Here is a 17,085-nt window from a genome sequence, read left to right as displayed (position 1 = left end):
CTGTTAACTGAAGCCCTGAGTTAACTTTTTCCAGAGAATATCAGAAGAGTGGAAAGCACAGTACAATAAGGCAGGCAGACTCTGGTTTTGGGGGGTAGATATTCAGGAAAACCCAGGGGGACCCCTGAAGCCAGATCACGCCTTTGCGTTTTGTCGGGCTTCCTTCCTCATGACCTTTGCCATGGGCGGGATTCCTCACGCTGGCTCCCGGCACATTAGTATCAAGTTTACCTTGCCCTAATTTACTGTGCATTTTCATGATATTAAATTTATAGCTCATGGATATGTTTCCATAACTGGCCCTTTAAAATGATTTGCCATAAACTAGATCACCTCTACAAAGAACTGCATAAGAAGATGCATGAAATAATGGAAGTCACATGCAGCAGATGCATGTTAGCTTTGGATCCTTATTTAGGCCAAGTGATAAGTGAAAAATAGAAGGAAGAAGAAATTAACTGCAGAAAAACAAGGTGTTGCCTATATGGTGGTGGTCAGACTCTCCAATTCTGCATGAACTTTCCTAAGCAAAGGTTACAACATTCTAGGCTCCTTTAGCAGATTCGTCACTCCTCATAGGCTGCTCAACTACTATGCTTCAGTATTTCTAGAAAGAATTTCAAAGGCAGTGGGAACCATATCCAATCATGTGTTTGTTTTATTTATTTTTTTATCTCTTACCATTCTTTTGCGTACTTGTTAGCTGATTCCGAAGTAAAACAACTTGGGGAAACCATACCCAAGTCCAAGTGGTCATTTATTCTTACCAGTCTAGTAACTTGAAGGAGATTTATTCTTCTGACCTAAAAAGGTCCAAACCCATAGCTAGCTATTCCGAATACTCAGTTGAAAGATCCATGCTTCAGACTGAAATTGAAATAGTGTCCTATTTTTTGAACTATTGAAAGACTATTGTTTATGCCTAGACTAACAGGACCTTTTATCATAACCTAGTGTTCAGTTGTTCTTTTGTTGAACCACCATGTGACTGTTAAGCAGGTAATAATAAAATCACTGAAAAAGTAATTTCTCATGGAGATTCCTTTAAAAACTAGGAATAAATCTACCAAATGAACCAGCAACCCCACTACTGGGCATATACCCTGATAAAACCACATTCCAAGACACTTGTACCCAATGTTCATTGCAGCATTATTTACAACAGCCAGGACATGGAAGCAACCTAGATGTCCATCAACAGATGAATGGATAAAGAAGATGTATTGCATATATACAATGGAATATTACTCAGCCACAAGAAAGAACGAATTTGAGTCAGTTCTAGTGAGGTGGATGGACCTAGAGTTGTTATACAGAGAGAAGTCAGTCAGAAAGAGAAAAACAAATACGGTAACACACATATATGGAATCTAGAAACGTAGTATTGATGAACCTATTTGCAGGGGAGGAATGGAGCTGCTGACGTAGAGAATGGACTTGTGGGCTCAGTGGGAGAGGGAGCGAGTGGGACCAATGGAGAGAGTAGCATAACATATACACACTTTCGTGTGTGAAGTGGATAGTTGGTGAGAAGTTGCTGTATAATACAGGGAACCCAGTCTGGTGCTGTATGATGTCCTAGAGGGGAACGATGGGGGCAGGGAGGGAGGCTCAGGAGGGAGGGGATATATGCATAATTATGGCTGATTCATGTTATGTAGCGGAGAAGGCAATGGCACCCCACTCTAGTACTCTTGCCTGGCAAATTGCATGGATGGAGGAGCCTGGTGGGCTGCAGTCCATGGGGTTGCTAAGAGTCGGACACGACTGAGCGGCTTCACTTTTACTTTTCACTTTCATGTATTGGAGAAGAAAATGGCAACTCACACCAGTGTTCTTGCCTGGAGAATCCCAGGGAAGGGGGAGCCTGGTGGGCTGCCGTCTATGGGGTCGCACAGAATCGGACACGACTGAAGCGACTCAGCAGCAGCAGCAGCAGCAGCATGTTGTGTAGTAGAAACCAACACAACATTGTAAAACAAAAAATAATTTAAAAATTGAAAAAAAGAATCCCATGTTGCAGTAATCTATGTGAGCTAGTATGTTCAAACTTTCTAACAATCATTCTTATAATCATCACTTGAATGTTTGTTAGCATTACAATACGCATGGATTAAAGAGCCAAGGTCCCCACCTTTTTTATACCTTGATCCCAGCAAGCACCTATAGCCCATATTAAAATAAGAATATTATTGAAAAAATGAAGAACAATTTTCCTTGCTGTTGTACATTCTCAGAATTTTATTTTTCTATATGAAACTGAAGAAATCATTGGCCTTTTGATATTTGCTTCTGTAGCTCTCTGTGTTTATGCTTAAGACTGAACTTAAGCTAATGAAGTAGGTTTCCTTAATTATATTAATAAATTTATTAAAACTCAAACTCACTAGCAATCAAAAACTGCAAATTAAAATAGTAATAAGATATTATCATTTGCCTCTCAGAGCAGAAGCACTAATTTTTAAATGATACAGTTTAATGCTGATGAGGTTCCTTTAGATAACCATTCCCATGTGTAATTTGTAGTAAGAAATTTAACCTTCCCAGAAAACCTAAAACGTTTCTGCCTTTATAACCAGTAATGTGAGTTCTGGAACTCTGTAAGAAGGAAGATAAATATAGGTACAGATAAAGATTTGAAAATAAGGAAATTCTTCATGCTGTTACTTGAGACAAGAAATTTAAACCAGTTAAATATTTGCAGTATGAAATTAGTTAAATTATACTATGTACAAATGATGGCATATTTTCTACCCAGTAAAAGATATGTTTACCAAAAAATGCTCATGATATAATGTTACATAAAAGTATAAACTGTAAAGAGTATAATTCCAGTTCATTTTTTAAAGTATACACACATAGAGAGAGACACACACACACGGTTGAAGAAAGAGGGATTATATATGCACATACATATGGAAACTAAACTCAAAGTTAGAGCACCCAAAAGCAGGGATATAGTGGTTATCCCTGAGCTATGGATGATATTCTGCTCTTTCTTATATTTTTCTGTAATTTCTAGATTTCCTACCATCAACTTATAACATACATACTTGGAAAACGTTTTATTTTTAATTAGCTCATGAGACACCCCTGGAGGAGGAAATGGCATCCCATTCCAGTATTCTTGCCTGGAGAACCCCATGGACACAGGAGCCTAGCGGGCTACAGTCCATGGGGTCACAGAGTCGGACACGACTGAGCATGCATGCATGCCTGAGACTCCAGCTTTCTAGAAACGAGTGGCATGGAGTATAAGATTACCAAAACGCAAAAGTAGGAGGAGAGTCAAATCAGAGGAAGGCTCTGAGGCACAGTGTTCAGCAGAATTCCAATTTTTAAGGTCTCCTCTCCTCGGGTTCAAGCACTGTTTTACAAAAGGAATTTTTAATCTATTTCAAGCATTCTCCAAGTTCCCTGCTATTTAGACTATAAATAAGATCATGCAACATTGGATTTTTTTGTGATTTAATAGTATTCACAGGAATCTTAGGAAACTTAAACAGCTTTGCTCTGTTGCTGCTGCTGCTAAGTCGCTTCAGTCGTGTCCGACTCTCTGCGACCCCATAGACGGCAGCCCACCAGGCTCCCCCGTCCCTGGGATTCTCTAGGCAAGAATACTGGAGTGGGTTGCTATTTCCTTCTCCAATGCATGAAAGTGAAGTCGCTCAGTCGTGTCCGACTCTTAGCGACCCCATGGACTGCAGCCTACCAGGCTCCTCCATCCATGGGATTTTCCAGGCAAGAGTACTGGAGTGGGGTGCCATTGCCTTCTCTGCAGCTTTGCTCTAGGTACTGTTAAAAGACCCAAGAGAAACCATGAACAGAGTCCTTATTCTTTCAGTTCAGTTCAGTTCAGTTCAGTCGCTCAGTCATGTCCGACTCTTTGCGACCCCATGAATCGTAGCACGCCAGGCCTCCCTGTCCATCACCAACTCCCGGAGTTCACTCAGACTCACAGCCATTGAGTCAGTGATGCCATCCAGCCATCTCATCCTCTGTCATCACCTTCTCCTCCTGCCCTCAATCCCTCCCAGCATCAGAGTCTGTTCCAATGAGTCAGCTCTTCGCATGAGGTGGCCAAAGTACTGGAGTTTCAGCTTTAGCATCATTCCTTCCAAAAGAAATCCCAGGGCTGATCTCCTTCAGAATGGACTGGTTGGATCTCCTTGCAGTCCAAGGGACTCTCAAGAGTCTTCTCCAACACCACAGTTCAAAAGCTTCTATTCTTTGACACTCAACCTTCTTCACAGTCCAACGCTCACATCCATACATGACCACTGGAAAAACCATAGCCTTGACTAGACGGACCTTAGTCGGCAAAGTAATGTCTCTGCTTTTGAATATGCTATCTAGGTTGGTCATAACTTTCCTTCCAAGGACTAAGCGTCTTTTAATTTCATGGCTGCAGTCACCATCTGCAGTGATTTTGGAGCACCCCCCCAAAAAAAAAGTCTGACACAGTTTCCACTGAAGTGTTTCCCATGAAGTGATGGGACTGGATGCCATGATCTTCATTTTCTGAATGTTGAGCTTTAAGCCAACTTTTTCACTCTCCTCTTTCACTTTCATCAAGAGGTTTTTTAGTTCCTCTTCACTCTGTAATCAAATGAAAGAAACCAGAGTACAAAAAGAACATCAGAAAATGTATTAAGCAGCTGTACAAAGAGATGGCTATGTAACTCTGGACACACACAAACACAATTAGAGGTATCTCAGACACTTCCCACCTCCAAAGAGATGTTTCTGACCTCTGTAGTTACCCTCAGTACCTCCAGACCTAGATGTTATCTCTCCCATTTTTTCGAGTTTATGTCATTCACGTGATGAGAACATAGATGTGAATGATGGGGGATTCTGGACATGAAAACCATGTGAGGGTGTTGTGTGGGGAAAATTCCACCCCTTTTTGCCCCAACCATCCATTTATGGAAATTAACACAGTATAGAAGAAAAGCCATAATCTTAGAATTAGAAGACCCTGTCCACATCCCAATTCTGACAGAGTTTCTCAAACCTGTGAAAATTACCTTACTAAACCTGTCTCCTCTGAAGTGTGAATGACAGAACTGATGACACTCAGCTTTCCGAGCAGTAGCTTAGACAACACAGGTGAATGAGCCAGTGCATCACTGAGCCCATCAGAGGCACTGGATAAGCTTGGTGGAAACTGGGTCAGAGCCTGCGTGTGAATTAACCAGCAGTGCTTTTCTGTATCCAACATACTCCTTGACAAACACAAGAATTACTTTTCATCAGCCCCCTGCCTTGGTTTCCTGGTCTGTGAAATGAGACACTGTATAACTTCAATTTCTGCTTTCTAAATATCTGAAAGTCTACAGTGACAAACATGATTTAAATCTTAAGACAACTAGGAGTAACATTTAGGAGAACTTTTTCAATTCCTCTTGCCATCGTGCATCTTAGTTCAATTCAGTTCAGTTCCTCAGTCATGTCCGACTCTTTGCAACCCTATGGACTGCAGTACACCAGACCTCCCTGTCCATCACCAACTCCAGTCTACTCAAACGCATGCCCATTGAGTTGGCAATGCCATCCAACCATCTCATCCTCTGTTGTCCCCTTCTCCCTCCTTCAATCTGTCCCAGCATCAGGGTCTTTTCAAATGAGTCAGCTCTTTGCATCAGGTGGCCAAAGTATTGGAGTTTCAGCTTCAGCATCAGTCCTTTCAAAGAAGTCCCAGGGCTGATCTCCTTTAGAATGGAATGGTTGGATCTGCTTGCAGTCCAAGGGACTCTCAGGAATCTTCTCCAATACCACAGTTCAAAAGCATCAATTCTTCGGCACTCAGCTTTCTTTAGAATCCAATTCTCACATACATACATGACTACTGGAAAAACCATTGCTTTGACTCTCCGGATCTTTGTTGGCAAAGTAATAGTCTCTGCTTTTTAATATGCTGTCTAGGTTGGTCATAACTTTTCTTCCAAGGAGTAAGCGTCTTTTAATTTCATTGCTGCAATCACCATCTGCAGTGATTTTGGAGCCCAAAAAAATAAAGTCTGTCACCGTTTCCACTGTTTTCCCATCTGTTTTCCATGAAGTGATGGGACCAGATGCCATGATCTTCGTTTTCTGAATGTTGAGCTTTAAGCCAACTTTTTCACTCTCCTCTTTCACTTTCATCAAGATGCTCTTTAGTTCTTCTTCACTTTCTGCCATAAGGGTGGTGTTATATGCATATCTGAGGTTATTGATATTTCTTGTGGCAATCTTGATTCCAGCTTGTGCTTCTTCCAGCCCAGCGTTTCTCATGATGTACTCTGCATAGAAGTTAAATAAGCAGGGTTGACAACCTTGACATACTCCTTTTCCTATTTGGAACCAGTCTGTTGTTTCATGTCCAGTTCTAACTGTTGCTTCCTGACCTGCATATAGGTTTCTCAAAAGGCAGATCAGGTGGTCTGGTATTCCCATCTCTTTCAGAATTTTCCACAGTTTGTTGTGATCCACACAGTCAAAGGCTTTGGCATAGTCAATCAAGCAGAAATAGATGTTTTTCTGGAACTCTCTTGCTTTTTCAATGATCCAACGGATGTTGGCAATTTGATCTCTGGTTCCTCTGCCTTTTCTAAAACCAGCTTGAACATTGGAAGTTCACGGTTCACATACTGTCGAATCCTGGCTTGGAGAATTTTTAGCATTACTTTACCAGCGTGTGAGATGAGTGCAATTGTGTGGTAGATTGAGCATTCTTTGGCATTGCCTTTCTTTGGGATTAGAATGAAAACTGACCTTTTCCAGTCCCATGACCACTGCTGAGTTTTCCAGATTTGCTGGTATATTGAGTGAAGCACTTTCACAGCATCATCCTTTAGGATTTGAAATAGCTCAACTGGAATTCCATCACCTCCACTAGCTTTGTTTGTAGTGATGCTTCCTAAGGCCCACTTGACTTCATATTCCAAGATGGCTGGTTCTAGGTGAGTGATCACACCATTGTGATTATCTCAGTCATGAATATCTTTTTTGTACAGTTCTTCTGTGTATTCTTGCCACCTCTTCTTAATATCTTCTGCTTCTGCACCTTAAGTCTGGTATTATTTGGCTTGTTTTTGTCTTTGAAAGTGGAGAAGGCAATGGCAACCCACTCCAGTATTCTTGCCTGGAAAATCCCATGGATGGAGGTGCCTGGTAGGATGGAGGTACCTGGTAGGCTGCAGTCCGTGGGGTCACTAGGAGTCGGACACGACTGAGCAACTTCACTTTCACTTTTCACGTTCATGCATTGGAGAAGGAAATGGCAACCCACTCCAGTGTTCTTGCCTGGAGAGTCCCAGGGACGGGGGAGCCTGGTGGGCTGCCATCTCTGGGGTTGCACAGAGTCGGACACAACTGAAGTGACTTAGCAGCAGTAGCAGCAGCAGTGATCTTCTTATATGTAGTAAAATTTGATCATAGTACCTTCCCAGGATCTTCTGGAGAGAAAAAGAGTAAGAGACAATTAAAATCACATTGAATTTTTCTGAATTTCAGGCACATACCAGATCTAACTTGGAAAATACAGTAGAGTGAGTTGGGGGAAAATAGAGTTTATAATAGAGTTTTTGTAATAACAGAAATTAAAATGAACAGGTAAACTACATATATAATATGAACATGACACTTGATGACATTCAGTAGTATATCAACTATTAATGCTAATGATCATTATGAATTATTGTATCTGCCAACAAAACTATTTTCCTTAGAGAAAACAAAACCTTGTATGAAAGTGTTATAGCATTCCTCCAAAAGACATTTATAATTTCTTAAGGACAGTAAAAAGAAAAAGACATTTTATTGTGATGTCTATCCAGTGTATTGTCATTAATTACCAAGTATATTTCCAGCACTGAGTGGGTCCATAAGCCTAGAACAGTGGTTCTTAACCGGGGGCAGTTTTGCCTTAGGAGACATTTGGCAATAACCAAAGGATGGCATCACGGACTCAATGGACGTGAGTCTGAGTGAACTCCGGGAGATGGTGATGGACAGGGAGGCCTGGCGTGCGGCAATTCATGGGGTCGCAAAGAGTAGGACACGACTGAGCGACTGAACTGAACTGAAAGATACTTTTGTTTGTCACAGTTGACTGGGACCATGTAGTGGGTGAGGGCTTCCCTGGTGGCTCAGTGGTAAAGAATCCGCCTGCAGTGCAAGAGACATAGGTTCGGTCCCTGGTTCAGGAAGATGCCCTGGAGGAGGGCATGGCAATTCACTCCAGTATTCTTGCCTGGAGAATCCCATGGAAAGTGGAGCCTGCTGGGCTACAGTCCATAAGGTCGCAAAGAATTGGACACGACTGACACGACTTAGCAGCAGCAGGAGAAGCGACTTAGCATGCATGCATGCATGTAGTGGGTGAAGGCCAGAGATGCTGCTAAGCGTCCTGTGATGCATAAGTCAGGCTCCACATCAGAAAAATTATCTGACCCAAATTGTGAGTAGTTCTGAGGCTGAAAACCACTGATCTAGAATAAGCATGAATTTGGGGATAATCTGTCCATTCATCCAATCCATATGTTTTAAATACCAAAGCTAGGGACCCCCAAAAATGTAGGCATTCGGTGGATGAATATTCGTAGTTGAAGCATAAACGAAACAGGTGTTCCTCTTTAAATCAGTTCACCATTTACTTGCTTTACTTGCTTGTGTTCTACTTTACTTCTCTCTACTTGTCTCCTCTGTATTTTTTCTCCTTTTCTTTTCTCTGCTTCTCCCTTCTATCAACTCCTCTGTGTCCATTGTCTTATTTCCCTATGACCCACACTATACTTTTCGTCTTTCTGTCTTTTTTTTTTTTCTCTAAGATCGAAGTGCTTGAACATTCTTCCTTATCAATACATAAATTGTGTGGAAACACAGAACTAAGTTGTATTTATACTGGATACAAGGAAAAGAGTCCGTATACTTCTTCCATTAGTCGGTAAAATAGAGACCCAACAGCTACTTCAGTATTTTGTCTTTTCTCTCCTTGTCTTAGGATTTGGAGAGAACTTCAGCATTAAAAGTAATCTGTGTCCTTCTAATAAGCAGAATCTTATGGTTTCTTATGGATCACATAAGGAAAAGAACGCTTATAAAGGAGTGTCAGATGGGTGGGGTGGCAAATCCTTTTGAGTGAAATTCTCTAGGGATTGCTTAAAATGTTAAATCATTTTCTCTAACTTATCCCTTTCTGCTAGACTGAGGGGTGGACCCAGCAGAGCAAGTCTATGCTACCTCCTTGGAAAGTAAGGGTACTTGGGCTGATTCTTATACCCTTCTTTGTTTATCTCCTTATGAGACACTTACCGATTAACAGTAACATCTAATGAAAGGATTTTGGTCACAGAATTGGGAGGAGGCTAGATCTGTGCAGGTAGACTCTCACCTGAGAATCCAGAGGAACACTGAGAGAGATTTACCCAGCAGAAATGCATCTTTTTTTTCATTCATTCATTGAATGTCACTAGATGTCAGACATAAGTGAAGTATTTGAACATCATGTTCAGTTTTGTTTTTTTTTTTTTTGCCCTCCACACATTTTTTCAATCTTTTTAAACAAGCTGCATAGCAGAAGAAAGACATTTGGAGCCGTTTGGAATTGCTTGCCATATGTAGATTATCTGAATTTAATGATCTGCATGATGAGAAGAGAATGGCAGACTCAGGAAGGTAGTAGAACTATTTCAGGCTGGTAAATATTTTAAGACCAACAGATTTATTTAAGTTATCTGCTATGAGAGTTCCATTTTCTTTCTATTGTGGAAAGGCTCCTCAGCTTGCACAGAATATATTCACAGTGATTTCCTGTTTTTCTGATGCAGGTAGTCCTGATCAGTGCACATTTTTTCTTTGTTTAGTATTTACTGATCAGAGCTATTACATGGAGCATTGTTGAAATACAAGTCCCTTGGTTTGCATGCCCAGAGAAGCTGTTAGAACCTCTCCTAATTTGTAGGTACTGGTCATTTCATGTGTCCAGGGACTCTGTGGTTTAGTGCCCAGCAGGCAGGGCCAAATATGAATGTCTGTTTATGAAAACAACCATCAAAAAGAACAGTAAGAACCAGAGCATCACATATTGTATTGTTCTCACAGTGCCACTCAAACTCATAACTGTTATTAATTTCAGAGTAATCACTGGATGAGAGAGTTTGATCCATCTGTTCAGAGAATTATGGAAACTATTAAAAGAATTTACCACATATGTAATCCCTTCCACTTAATATCACACATCTTAAAACATTCAGCTTTTTAAAATGTGTATCAAAATGTCAGCACAAATGTTAGGAAAATTATTTGCTTGCTAACTTCCAAGGTCTATCTCACTATATGGATCACAAAGCTCAGACAAGTTGCAAAGTGACTCAGGAAAACATCACACAAGAGTTCATTTGTTATCTTTGCCATGTTACATCCACCATATTTAAGACAGTACCTCAAGAAAGGGAAGCTGGTTTTCAAAGCAGCTTTTCCTAACACAGACTTCCTGTGACTAAAAGAATCTTGAATGAAAAATGTTTGTGGATAATATCACATTACATACAAGTGCCTCCAAGCTGGTGTGCTGAAATCTTGATCTCTGAGTCCAAGGGATGACTCATGAGGTCCAGAGTGACCAGAACCTCTGTTCCAGTCATCTCCAGTCATGATGAGCTTTGACCATTGACCCTAACGTGCTACGCTAAAATCTTTTCCTGTGTGTACAAGAAGTTGAGAGCACTGCTTTTAACAATCAACTTTAGTAGTCATGTTCTAAAGAGCGTATTCTGTACTCTGCAAGGCTCACTAAAATTGTAAGAACTCACTAACAAAGAGGAGATATCTATCATGATGACATCTCTATGCAGCTGTCCATTGTCAAACACTTTCAAGTAAATAGTCAATTCCAACAACAGTTCTATGCCCATAAAGCTCCCAGGGACTCTTTGACATCTTTTTGTTAGTATATCTTGACATATTCTTACAGATGCACACTTCATTGATAAAGCCTGACTTATTGACTAAATTGCTGTACTTTGGAAGCTTAGTTGTCCCCTGGAATTGTTTCCTGCCACTACAAAATGCCACTTTTCTGAAACCAGAAAAGTGATCCATGCTGAAGTTTCAGTGATGGACTTCAACTCTATTTGAGCTCCACAGGTATTATTGTACCTGACAGGCAGCCTGGGTTAGAGCGGAGGTGTCACTTTTACGGTCATTGACAGGATGCACCAGGGCTTTTCAGAGTTAACCACAAAAGCCACTGTGTTGGTTTCTGCCATATGTATATTCAGTAGACACACAACATTGTAATTATCCTTCAATTAAAAATTATTTTTTTAAAAATTGTGCTCTTGTATGTAAATGACACAACTGAAGATGATGGAAGAAACTTCTTTCAAATTAAAAAAAAAGCATTTCAGGGTTGAAGATCTCTAAAAGAGTATAGGACTAGCAGCGGTAGTCGCTTAGTCATGTCCGACTCTTTGCGACCCTGTGGACTGTAACCTACTAGGCTTCTCCGTCCATGGGATTCTCCAGGCAAGAATACTGGAGTGGATTGCCATTTCCTTCTCCAGGGGATCTTCCCGACCCAGGGATCGAACCCGGGTCTCCCGCATTGGAGGCAGACGCTATAACCTCTGAGCCACCAGGGAAGCCCTCTAAAAGAGTATAGGCTCTTCATTTCTTTTAGTAATAGCAGAGTGGCTCAATAAATGAGATGCCATGTGATGGAGGGAGGCATCCTGTAGCTCTTGGGTAAACCTGTGTGTTCTGTAACACTTAGGTTTTCTAGAACTTGATTATGAAGTATGACCCCATGGATTGCTTACCTTTGCATTTATTTTTCAAGCCAACATTAGCTTGAAAGCATTAGCGTCTGGAAATGTTAGATGCTGTGAAAAGCACACATGGCTGGCTTCCCTAGTGGCTCAGTAGTGAAGAGTTCACCTGCCAGTGCAGGAAACGTGGGTTTGATATCTGGTCCGGGAGGATCCCACATGCTACAGAGGAACTAACCACGTGTGCCGCAACTACTGAGCTTGTGCTCTAGTGCCCGGGAACTGCAGCTACTGCAGCCCACATGCCCTAGAGCCTATTCTGTGCCACGGGAGAGGCCAGCACAATGAGGAGCCCACACACTGCCACTAGAGAACAGGCCCTGCTGGCCACAGAAAAGCCTGCACATCAGCACAGACCCAGCATAGCCAGAAACAAATAATTAAAATTATTATTAAAAAAGAAAATACGTGGGAATGAAGTAGTGATCCATGCTACAGCGTGGACCAACCTTGGCATCATTATGCTGAGTGAAAGAAGCCTGACTTAGATGGCCACATATTGTTTGATTCCATTTATATATAATTTCTAGAATAGATAAATCCAGAGAAACAAGAAAACCCTTGGTGGTTCCAAGGGCTGAAGAGACAGGAGAACAGTAAAAGGTTTCGTTTTGGGATGATGAAAAGATGTTCAAAGTCAGTAAAGGTGGTGGGGTACAACACGGTGAATATACTAAATGACACTGCGTTGTTCCATTAAAAATGGTTAGTAGTCTCTTATGTGAATTTCAGAACAGTTAAGAAAAATTAAAGATGCACACACGTTCAGAATCAAAGAATTGCAACGTTAGATGATACAACAGCATGGTGAAAGGATCTGCTCACCCAAATGAATGTAGTGTGTTGTCTTAATTATTCCATAAATAAAATAAGTACTGATACCCCATCCCCACTCCTGGAGGGAAAGCTATTGTAACAGAGCACTTAAAGATTTTCAGTAGAAAATTATGCAAGTATTTTTCTAAATATATTTCTAAAAACTTAAATTGTCTGTGAAGCCTTCCTAAATAGGTGAATCTAATTATGGTATCTATCCAAGCCCCTTTAAAAGCTCTGTTTATAAGATCATGAAATTATCTTAACAGTAACCATAAAGAGAAAATAATAAGAATACATTAAAGAAAGAAACATTTTAGGTTAAATAGTAGACAGAGCTTTTGACTGTGCGACTGATTACTGGCGAGTTCTCCCTAAGGTATGGGCTGAGTCTGGTGGGACATGTAATTTATAGTGAATGGCAGAGAACATGAAACAGGAGCAGGCTGTGTGTTGTAGGTCAGCACTCATGGGGGAATATGGTAGAGTTTCCAGTTTACCATTTCTACCTTCTGTTTTACCCACCCTCCTCCCCATCTCATACTAAACAAGTTTGAAAGAAAAAGAAAAGTGATTAGAAAGAATAAAGAGGGTCCCACAAATGTGATACCTTTTTCAATGAGGTTTAATCATTGAACTCAACAGAGGAAAAAAATCCCAAATATTAGTGGTCCACCAGGGGACATTTCTCTATTTATCTTTGTATCAACTGCATCCGATGATGGTGAGAGAGAAGATGGTAAAAGCTGAGAGTCCATGCAATTGTTATTTCCTGGCGCCAAGTGAGGTGTGAGATCCATTCTACTCCCTTCCCACCTCCCCCTAACGCCTGCCTCTGAGTCATTATGTGATGCCTCCACCAGCAGAGTGGGAGTTATTTTTCTGGAATCTGAAAGAAGAACGTTTAATCATTTTCCACACATTTTCTTACCGTGAAGCTAGTTGGGAATTTATCTTCTTATCCCCAACAGAGCTGATGCCTTTAAGAGCAAATAATCAGGAAGGGTGAGGTGACTGCTTAGCATGGGGTGGGGATGGAGAAGAAACTGTCTGATCCCACCCTGATGGCTGCCCAGAGACTCTGGCGAGGGCAGGAATAGAGATCAAAGAGACAGTGTGCCCTTCTAGCTAATCTTGGTTTCAAATGCCAAGTCCTGCAGTCAGAGGAAATGAAATTCAGCAAAGTTTCTGTGGTCATTAACTTCCTCTGACTTAAGGACACCACCCATCTCATTAGATTTAAAAGCAATTTTTCCAGGCTAGTAACCTCTGGCAGAAGCCGGGGCTGATGACTGCATAGAGCAGAAATAAGCATGACCATTAGCAGTGGCAACAGGAGAGGGTTGGTCTTAGGAGTAACCAGCAATGGTAGATGTAAATCGGCATGAAAACGATGGCATGAGGAATTCCTAGCTGAGAGTAATCCAAGTCACCTTATCTAGCCAGTTTCCTTCTTAAACTCCGTTGCTCCCTGACTCTGTTCCCCAAGATGCCCAAGTACTGAATTCCAGCAGCCCGGCTCAAATGCATGGAGCACATGAGGCTCAGTAATTGTCATACATGGTGGCCCCTGACACTGGGCCCACTGATTGATGGCCAACCACAAGGTGATGTTTTAATATGTGCCTCTGAGGAGTCCTGTGGGCATGCATAGCTGCAGACAGTGTTCATAGCCTGTTGCTTTTGGAGAGCTCTGAAGCTATATCCTTTTTTTCATGACAGTATAAACATTCATGAAGGTGAAAATAGGATTTAGTTGCCCAGGTGCCATGCTAATTAGCACGTTATTTTTAGAGAGCATTCGGAGCTGCAAGAGCTAAATGAGATGATCATGACCTTTGAGCTGGTATCCCCACCCTGGGGAATTATCTAAAGAAAGTAGCTTTTAAGCCTACTTGTTCAAAGATGTTTATAACTACCTTATTTGTAAAAGCGCATAACTGGAAACAACCCAAATGCTCAACAATTAAGAGTGGTGAGACAAAATTTGTAAAGTTAATACAGTGATAAATCTCTGACGATGAAAATTATGGTTCCCTGGACTGTGTAAATATTTAGAAAGCCTATGTACAATGATGTTGTATAAAAAGGAGATTACAGAACATTTCAAGCACAGTAGGACACAGTGTTATTAATAGTATGACTATGTGAAAACCACATGTGAATAGTGATAACAGAAGTGGTCACCCTCTTATATCTAGCTAGTGCTTTGAGTGAATGAGGACTTAGTGTTTTTATGGCAGTTTAAGTTTTTTCTGTTTTTTTTTTTTTTAAGCTGTTTTAAAATGCAGTATTTAAAGACAATATTTATTACCGTGGTATAAGAAGCACTGAACCATCAACATGTATTAGTCTGCCCATTCATTTCCTGTGCACTTCTGACTTATCCCACATGGTCAACATAAATCTGTGGCCCTGAGGAAGTTCGTCCATTAAAACAATATATAATTGGCGTTATCCTGGTGGCTTAGACAGTAAAAGAAGCTGTCTGCAATGCAGGAGCCCTGGATTCGATCCCTGGGTTGGGAAGATCCCCTGGAGAAGGAAATGGCAACCCACTCCAGTATTCTTGCCTGGAGAATTCCATGGACAGAGGAGCCTGGTGGGCTACAGTCCGTGGGGTCACAAAGAGTTAGACATGACTTAAGTGAAGAAAGCTGAGCACAGAAGAATTGATGCTTTTGAACTGTGGTGTTGGGAGAAGACTCTTGAGAGTCCCTTGGACTACAAGGAGATCCAACCAGTCCATTCTGAAGGAGATCAGCCCTGGGATTTCTTTGGAAGGAATGATGCTAAAGCTGAAACTCCAGTGCTTTGGCCACCTCATGCGAAGAGTTGACTCATTGGAAAAGACTCTGATGCTGGGAGGGACTGGGGGCAGGAGGAGAAGGGGATGACTGAGGATGAGATAGCTGGATGGCATCACTGACTCAATGGACATGAGTCTGAGTGAACTCTGGGAGTTGGTGATGGACAGGGAGGCCTGGCGTGCTGTGATTCATGGGGTCACAAAGAGTCGGACACGACTGAGCGACTGAACTGAACTGAACTGAAGTAAGTGACTAACACTTTCACCTTCACCCAAAAGTAAGTACTTTGTTTTAGGTAATGATCGCCATTTGGTATAGGTCAAGGTCAAAAAAATTTCCATAGCTGAATAATAAAGGGAGAATCTGAGCCAGAGGACCAAATCTGTTAGTAGCAGAAGTGAAGGATCTGGGGGAAGTGGTCATGGTCTCAGCAATGCAGAACAGAGTGAAAACCACTAGCCGCACAGCCCGTGATAATCAACAAAGAGGCAGATTCCAAAAAGGGCTTTGTGTACCAGGTTATCATTCCCGAGCAGCTTTTATTTTCCTTAGTCCTTGTTTTCAGATTTCAGCTGATAGTGACACAGCTCTCCCGGGACAGAACTTCTCTTTGGTCATCTAGAAAGAGTTCGCATGCCATTCCAGTCGGGTTCTTCACTGTGTTGTTCATAAGAAGCTGTGAGAACACAATATAATTTTCATTGATCGACACCACAGTGCACTGGTCTATATCATATTATTAGAAATATTTTATTTCCTATTGCTGGAGTAAATCAACTAGCTAATTAGAACAAATGCATAAAACCCTTGAATGTCATGCTTCACTGAGCATTTAACAGAAGTGCTGAGCATTTAACAGATCTAGAATTGTTCATGTAAAGATTTCCTTATCGTGTAAAGGAATCATGTAAAGGTTTCCTTATGAATTCAGGGGCCAAACCTCAGATTCCCTCTTGCTGCTGAGTTCTCATTTAGGAGGTAGCATCCGTTTTCCTTGTGCTCACTGTTTATGAAGTCAAATGAGAAGATAAAAGCCCTCTGCGAAGGCTGACAAAGCTCTGTTCAGCCTCAGGGCTTCTCTACAACTGCTTTTCCAATTTCATATCAGTAAACTTTTTTCCAACTGTTCAAATCAGCAAGAACCATTGATTCATGAGTGAAACATTGAAAGCAATTTCCCCTGCTCATTTCCAATCATTCCCACTAGTCAGCTTTTCTGAATCACTATAGCTATTAAATCAACACAGATGCAAATGGCAGGTCTGCCTCTTACTCTGAATTTGGATGGGCTTCGACATCATAAAAGATCTGTTGAATCTAGATCATTCCTATTCGTGCATACTAGTGGGAAGAGGATGATTTTCAGCCAGGAAGCCCACCTGTCAGTTTCATCTTAGGTTAGTTGTTCACACACAATGTCTTGGGCTCCTCATCTGCTACACAGGAGTTATACATCACTTGCCTTACAGGGAGGTTATAAGGTCAAATTAAATAAATATGGGGAAATGGTAATGAAGCTCTACAGCATTATTTGATTCTCTTTAAAGAAATCATGATTTGGTAGTTAATGTGTTCATTTTCTATGTTGGCTACATTCTTACTACCCTTGTTCAAGTCAGAAACTGATCTGGGTTTTAATCCTGACT

At 41.2% G+C, this 17,085-nt stretch overlaps 1 protein-coding gene across 14 annotated transcripts in view; it reads left to right on the top strand.

Annotated features, from left to right (window-relative positions):
- The window catches only part of B3GALT1 (beta-1,3-galactosyltransferase 1), a 621,523-nt gene that overhangs the window by 529,528 nt on the left and 74,910 nt on the right, over positions 1-17,085 (top strand). Inside the window, exon 2 of one of the 14 annotated variants that reach the window (XM_060409813.1) lies at positions 14,905-15,683. The exons of the other annotated variants lie outside the window; for them this stretch is intronic. The gene's annotated coding sequence lies outside the window, so the exon portion shown is untranslated. The remainder of the gene's footprint in view (positions 1-14,904; positions 15,684-17,085) is intronic. 14 annotated transcript variants of the gene reach the window in all.

The sequence above is a fragment of the Ovis aries genome, chromosome 2 (genome assembly GCF_016772045.2).
Source record: "Ovis aries strain OAR_USU_Benz2616 breed Rambouillet chromosome 2, ARS-UI_Ramb_v3.0, whole genome shotgun sequence".
In the NCBI taxonomy this organism is placed as follows: domain Eukaryota; kingdom Metazoa; phylum Chordata; class Mammalia; order Artiodactyla; family Bovidae; genus Ovis; species Ovis aries.
Note: the sequence above shows the minus strand (reverse complement) of the source record. Positions and strands in the feature narration are given on the sequence as shown.